At 39.8% G+C, this 7,555-nt stretch overlaps 1 pseudogene; it reads left to right on the plus strand.

Moving 5' to 3' along the window:
* Positions 1-664: 664 nt before the first annotated feature.
* LOC148032819 (large ribosomal subunit protein eL32z pseudogene) lies at positions 665-6,842 on the plus strand (annotated as a pseudogene).
* The last annotated feature ends 713 nt before the right edge of the window (positions 6,843-7,555 follow it).

Genomic DNA, 7,555 nt, shown 5'->3' on the forward strand with positions numbered 1-7,555 from the left:
GACAAAGGCATTGAGTATCTCAATGGTGTTCATACATATTCAGGACTATGTCTAGACCTGAAGCATTATGTGGCTATGATAGACCTCCTTACACGGGCAGGAATACTACGGATGGAGTGCTCGATTGGGAGAAGGCCGCTTTTCTAGTCACAAAGGGGGATGTTTTTCTAGTAAAAAAAGGGGAGCTATTGTGGAAGGAACAGAGGATGGTGAAGAAAAGCATCGGGGAGAAGCTTTTTGGGAAAAAAAAAAAGAAAGCTTGAATGGGGAAGAAAGAACAAGGAGGTGGCTAATGCTCGGCACCAGGTTGCTGCTCCTTATAACTGCAAGATTGCTGAGGGTTTTTTTGAGTCATCAAATGAAAGACTATTGTTTCAGAAAATGACATAGTCAAAATTGACCTTGGGTGCCACATTGATGGTTTCATAGCTGTTGTTGCTCATACGCATGTTATTCAAGAAGGGCTTGTTATGGGAAGAGCAGCAGATGTTTTGGCTGCCACAAGCACAGCGGAAGAAGTTGCTTTGAGGCTGATTAGGCCTGGAAAGAAGAACAGGGATTCATGTCCTGGACTAGACAATCCGAAAAACATTTCTTTGGGCACTCTAGATCAGAGAGAAGGACATGCAACGGGCTTTCAGGAGATCGATCAAGCTCTTCTCGAATGCTTATAAACCTTGTGAAGTAGAAGCTTGTGAAGAAGCGCATCAAGAAGTACAAGCGACCTTAGAGCAACCGCAAGATCTCCGTCAAGCCAAACTGGCGTAGGCCAAAGGGTATTGATTCTCATGTTAGGTGGAAGTTTAAAGGATGCATGTTAATGCCCAATATTGGTTATGGAACGAACAAGAAGACTCGACATGTCCTTCCTAATGGATTTCAGAAGTTCTTGGTGCACAACTCTGCTGAGCTAGATCTTCCGATGATGCATAACAGGAAGTTCTGTGCTGAGATTGCCCATAATGTCTCAACTCTCAAGCGGAAGTCAATTGTTGAGCGGGCTGCACAACTCAACATAGATGTGACGAATGGTTCTGCCAGATTGTAGCAGTTACCTCCAACCACCACGAACATGAATTAAGGCACAATTGGAATAAAAGGAGTTGCTCACATTTTGCATTAAACGACTGAAGAATCTGAACAAAGTAAGGCTTGTTGACGCTGGGTTTATATGGATAGAGCCGCACTCACAGAGACTGAAAGTCAAGTTAAATATTCAAAAAGAAGTGATGAATGATGCTATATTGGAACAAGGGTATGTTGTTGAGTATGTTGTGGAAGATCATATGTGTGATAGCTGCTCTAGATCTGCAGCAAATCCAGACCAGTGAGTTGCTACAATGCAAGTGAGGCAGAAGGTTGACCATAATAAAACATTCTTCTACCTTGAGCAGGTTATTCTAAAGCACAACTGAGCAGCTCTGTGCCACAAGTGCACTGGATGGCATTGTCAATTTGTGGCAGATTCAAGGAAAAGGGTTTGACCTCTTGTTGTGCTGAGCTTAATTGATTGCCTTTCCTTGGGACAGTGCATATATTTAGAGCTTATGCACGACTGAACAGTGTAACCATGTTCTTGAAGACTTGGATATTGGCCTTAGACAAGGACTACTTCTAAGTGAATCCTTGTTTTTCCCTCTTCTAAGTTTGTATAGTAAAATTCTGGATGTGAGATCTGTCAGGCATGAACACATTTTATCAATAAGCAGTGGCAGCCCTTGTTGGGAATCTTATATGTGTCTTATGGTGCTAGAGAGCTTGCTGGAAACAAACTTAGCCTTCTACAGAATCATAGAATCCAGTAATAAAGCATTGCCATAGTGTATGTTATACTCGTGCAGGGTTGAATAACTGCTGACTAGAGACTGGCCTTTGATTACTCAAACCGGTGGTGCTTGGAACCAATAGTTCTTCAGGCTGTGAACAACAAGTTTATTGAACAGATGCATGTTAAATCAATAATATTTGCATTGAATATGAAGATTCTGGAGTTTACTGTTGCATAACCTGATCTAGCTTAATTGATCTTCTATCCTGAAATTAGTCAAGGTCCTCTATGGTCGCGACTTTGCTTTCGAAAACCCTTCGACAACAGGTTATCATAATTATCTTTGAAATACAAAGAGTCCAGCCCGTAGGCTTATCCACAATCCACCCAAAGGCTATCCAGCAATCCACAGGGATCACCAATCCAAGTTTCCACCCGTAGACTAGTATGTCGGCCTCAAGATCCAATCCTGAGTCATGTTAGCCTCTTGTGCAGGGCCCGAAAGGCGAGGGATTTACGGCCAGAGCCCCCCTGGCACCCAAGCGTCCTCTTGCTCCAAGTAGCGCTCAACAAAGAGACCTCTCATGGCGGGTTTGGTCCACATGCCCAACGCGGTTAACAACCCGCTTGGTTAGGGTCAAGCAGGCAGTCGAGGGTAACTGAAGCTGCCTCTCCCTTCAGGACTTCAACATGAAGTATAGATATCCATTTATCTTTTAATTCATTGATCAAACAAAGCCAAATAGTGCTCTAAAATCTGTAGCAAGCACAAACATTTCCATTGATCGTTTTTGTTGGCAAACTGCTAAGGAATGAATCCTTCCTTTTGAATGCATCCAGCACTCGATCTGGGATGACTTATAGCTTGGTAAGTTCCCCTATATCCTGGGTTAGGGCATACCCTATTAACCCGACTCGGTCAAACCTTAAATTCATCAGTTATTTCAGTTTATCGGCTGGTCTTTGGTTTCCAATCAATCTTCTTTACTCAAGAAAGATACTAAATTAGGATGATTATTCATCCTCTTGCAAGATAACTTGCATAAGGACTTGCCAACCTCATTGCGAGAATTTGGCCATTCCCTTGTGATCCAATCACAAAGATCGTATAACTCTGCACTTGCTGCGCAAGTGTCGCATCGAACTATGAGACAATGGAGTCACGAAACAATCTGTTTCAGGTTACTAGGCTGACATCGTTAGACCTAGGGTTTCCAAGTTTCGTCTTATAAGATTCTTAGGGACAAACCCTAGCTCACTTTACGATTACAATTCACTGTCCCTACATTCAGTGAATGTGGGCAAGTATTAAGGTATAGGCATTTCTTGGAATTTAACTTATTCCAAATGAGTACTCCGGGGTTTAGATGTTTTAGGTTTATGCCAATTTGTTTACTCTAGAAAATAATTTCGAGATCATTTCCACATGATTTGTTGTCTATGTGTAAATTGATTTTTCAACCCTAACTTACCGATTTGAGGTCAGGCATAGGTTAGGTTAATTCCACTAATCTTCCTATACTTTGCAACAAAACTCATGCTAAACAAGCAAACTTTTACTTGATAATTTATGCAGTTGACAAACGATAATTTCATAGAATTTATGCATCGTAAGAATCATTTCATGCTTTGCACTTTCCATGATGATTCATTGAGATATGGGTTAATAGTGCGAGATGCAGTTTATACTTCTAGGCTTAACCTAAGTACACTATTTTAATGGATAATAATCTAGCTTATAATTCATTTCAATGCATAAAGCTATTTGCTAGAAATGCATTTATGCTTTCTTTATTTTCCATGTTTCATTTAAAAGTATTGATGACTAAGTTCCTTCGTTGTGAATAACTAGGACAAAAATATATCCTATTTCTAACAATTAACCTTGCATGATTGAATTACAACAATTATCAAATAAAAATTAGGAAGGAAAACTTGGGCTTGGGGTGAGATGTCCACGTGGATGCCAAGAGACGATCCTCCCGCAGCTGCGCCTTGGACTTTCTTAGGTGGCATTTCCACCGTGGAAGCAGTTTTACAACTCCTCTTTGATATTCCAATGTGGCTCTCTTTTGCAATAACTTGCACCGTTGAAAAAAAAATTTTAGAAGGCTTTCTCCTTGGAATCGGGAATTTAAAAGGGGTGTTTCAGAATCTTTCACGACTAAGACCCATTAAGCCATGGGGAAGGCTTAATGGCCTTTGTAAGGTCTCGCACGAACGGGGAATAACAAGGTGTGGAATCCCTTACGAGGTTTTTTTTTTGAGTGGGAAAGGGAGGTATTAAAAGACCCTCAACACTCTCTTTCCTTTTACGAGTGGGGAGAAAAACAAAGCCCCAAGGGTATTTTTCATAGGGCAAGGAATGGCTAAGGGGTTTAACCACCCAAGGGGGGGGGGTTCCAAAGCCTAAAGAAAGGGGGTTAAGAAAGATTAAATACCCGGGGGGTAATAAGATCTTTAAGCCCAACTCTTATTGGGGTAAAAGGGGGCTTATAGAGCTTAAACACAGAGGGGGGGGGGGGGAGGGGTTTCAAAAGGCACAAGAAGGGGGGGCTGCTTCTAAAGCTCCTCGAGGGGGAAGCTTCAATGGCGGACTTCGGGGGTGAATGAAGGCAGCAAATGGCCTGGTTGTGGTGGCGTTTTGTCACTCCTCTCGTGGCAAGCAGGCGGCAACACTCTCTCTTGTCCTTCTTCACTCTCCCGTGGACTGCACCGTAGGGTATTGTGGCAGCCCTCACTTCCTCATTCATCCTCCTCCAAGCGGCAGCAGCGCAGGGTTTAAATAGGGGAGGGGAAGGGGATCTTCCCTCTCCTTCGTGTCAATTGGCATGGTATTAAGGCTCAACAAGCTCCAGCGAGGAGCTTGCTGGACCTTCTATTCCCCTCTCCCCCCTCCAGCACGACCGTCGCCAACGGGAAGATAAGCAAAAAAATTCCCATTAACCTTAATAAATTTTCAAAATGCTACCTTATTATCCCATTACTTAAAAAGGAGGTTCATGTGTGAATTTTAGTATTTGATATATTACAAAGATAGATGAAGATGTATCTTTAAGAGATAAGTAGATTACAATGAATGTTTAAAGGTTCAAGAGGTACATCGTGGTCGATCACAGGGGTTTGAGAGAGAAGAGTGTATGGGGCCTCAAGAGCTTAGACTCTGGAGATGATAGAGATAAGAGAAGGGTTGAAGGTTTCAAGCCAATTTCTTGAAGATGTTGATAGAGCTTCCAACAGCGTGTTCTTAGCAAAGATCACAACTCATAAGTTCTAACTCAAATCAAGCTTTTTTTCTTGACTATAAAAGCAATCACAAATTATAAAATCAAGTATAATGTGCTATCATGTATCATAAACAACTCCGCATCCCATCATTCATACATGATGCCATAGCATGAATCAACTTTACATGATTGCATTCAATGTAGAATGTTAGTAGGGACAAAAGTTTATGAGTCAATTACAAGGCTTGTAGGGCAAAGAGACTTACTTCAAGAGAGCTTCAAATTGAGTTCCTGATAAGGATAAGTTACCACAGCCAAGAAATGAGAGAAAAAGCTCCTCTTAAGTCAACTCAAAGCATCTATAAATGATCTACAAACTGCCCTGCCATAGGGGCACATAATACTTGCATATTTTGACAAGATGACTTCTATAGACTAAGAAATGAATTAAAAGAACAATGTTGTAGCTAATTCTTTGAATATGACTAAAGATTTCAGCCCCAAATCAGCCCAAATATCTTTTGGAACTCACCTCTAATGATAGCATAAACTTCCCCTAACACGGTGTCAAAGTGTTTGGTGTCGAAAGTCCAAGTAGATGGAAGAGAAGGGGTTTGAAGAAATAGAAGACATGGAAGAATACTTCTAGAAAGAAATAGAAAATGAAGAAGAATACTAACAGAGATGAAGCATGTCAGTTTCTTTCAGCATTATGAGAAAATAAAGCTCTAATAGACAAAAACATATATAAAATAATACCTTCCTCTATGCTGCTCATATCGCTAATATAATGCTTCCATTGGCTTCAAAAGGGGGGTAAAATAGTAGGACACCTACCCAGAATTCAGCCAGACCACTCGTTCTTCATCTCCCACTTTGGAGTGTTGTTCATTGCTTGAAAATAGTGATCGGACATTGCACGATTTTTTCAATCTCTCGTCTTACATAAAATCCTCTCAAATCGGTAGAAAGCTACATGATTTCTTTTACATGTCATCCTAATCTAGAAGTTGACTATAGTTTTATGGATTTTTACAAGAGATAATATCTAAAATATCAAAAATTGACTAAAATCTAATATTTTGAAACCATGGATATTAACACTAATGTCTAAAATGGCATTGGCTCTCTAAATCAATAAGAAAGCCACACTCTAGATTTTTTTACACGATGTGTGCATATAGCGGTACAACAACACAAAAGGTCGTCAAGGAAAGGAAAGATGGGAGAACCCTCAAGCACAATTCCTAATGATGTTTTGCAGTAATTAGTGCAGAATATGAACATGCTTATATATGTACAACAACAACAGGTGATGCAAGTTTCTACTCTCGGGAAAGTTACTCATGAAATATACGTGTGCATCACATGGGTTCAAAATAAGGTATTTGTAAAGTACTATTTTTATACATTTTTTACATATAGAAGGGTGTAATTTAAATGGATCATTTATAGATTGAATAGAAAAGGATTATGTTTTATTCATAGAAAATTCACAAATAAGGATATTTATAAATAGGCCTTGAACACAAGTGATGTAGAGGATGTACATATAGTAACTTCCCTGAGCTTCTGTTCAAACAAAAATTGTTGTGATGAATGCTCTACAAGATTTGAGCATGAGATAAATTTATTTAATGGCAAGAATGTATCTGCATATTTGCATACCTATGCTCAAAAGATGGAGTTCTTTGGGGTGGCTCCACTTGCATGGAGTTGGTATTTTGTATGGATTACTGTGCATGAGTTGAAATCGTGAATTATTGAATTGTACATGCAAGATGCTAACTGGGCATCTTTCAAGAAGACACTCAGAGAAGAATTTTACATTGAAGACACTAGTTTGATTACTCGTAAGACTTTCCAACAGTGGGTTTTACAACCCAATAAGGGTCTTGTGGCTACAAAGTTATTAAGAGAATTTGAAAGTCAGTTTGAGTAGTTAGATCTTGCAGAACAACAATCTCTTGTAAGTCAAAAGATTGAATTGTTTCTATGAGCAATAGATCTTGAGCTTCAAGAGAATCTCGATGATTTGTTAGAGGATCAAATTACAAAGACAGGTCTTAAAACAGAGTGGAGGCATGTTAAGGAAGTTGTTACTGCATTGGTGAAAAAACATAGAAGAGAAAGATTAAATGTATCTAGCTTGCCCAGTGTTACGTGCAAAAAATTTATGTACCTAGTAAGCCACCTACTTCTGTGGCTAACCTTATGGCTGCACTTGTTGTTCCTATTGTTAGAGAAGATGTATTAGATTAATTGGTCGAAGGCATGTGGGATCTTTAGTTGAAGATTGAAAAATTAGATGAGAAAGGACAAGAGGAAAGGGAATGAACATCAGCCCCTAAACTAGGGAAAAGATGTATGTGATGTGATAGTTTGCAACATGAAAGAAAGGATTGTGCTACTTAACACAAGACCTTGGCATCATAGCTTATCTTTTGGAAAGTTGGCAAGATCCATGCACAAGAAATGGGATCGCCTCTTGCTTTGAGTTTTGAAAAGGGAGGTATGCATAAGTTGTTGGAAGACTTGGTTGTCCAAAATTATTATGTGG

Source organism: Lygodium microphyllum, chromosome 8 (genome assembly GCF_053477565.2).
Source record: "Lygodium microphyllum isolate KBCC chromosome 8, Lygodium_microphyllum_v1.1.10, whole genome shotgun sequence".
NCBI classification, from domain to species: domain Eukaryota; kingdom Viridiplantae; phylum Streptophyta; class Polypodiopsida; order Schizaeales; family Lygodiaceae; genus Lygodium; species Lygodium microphyllum.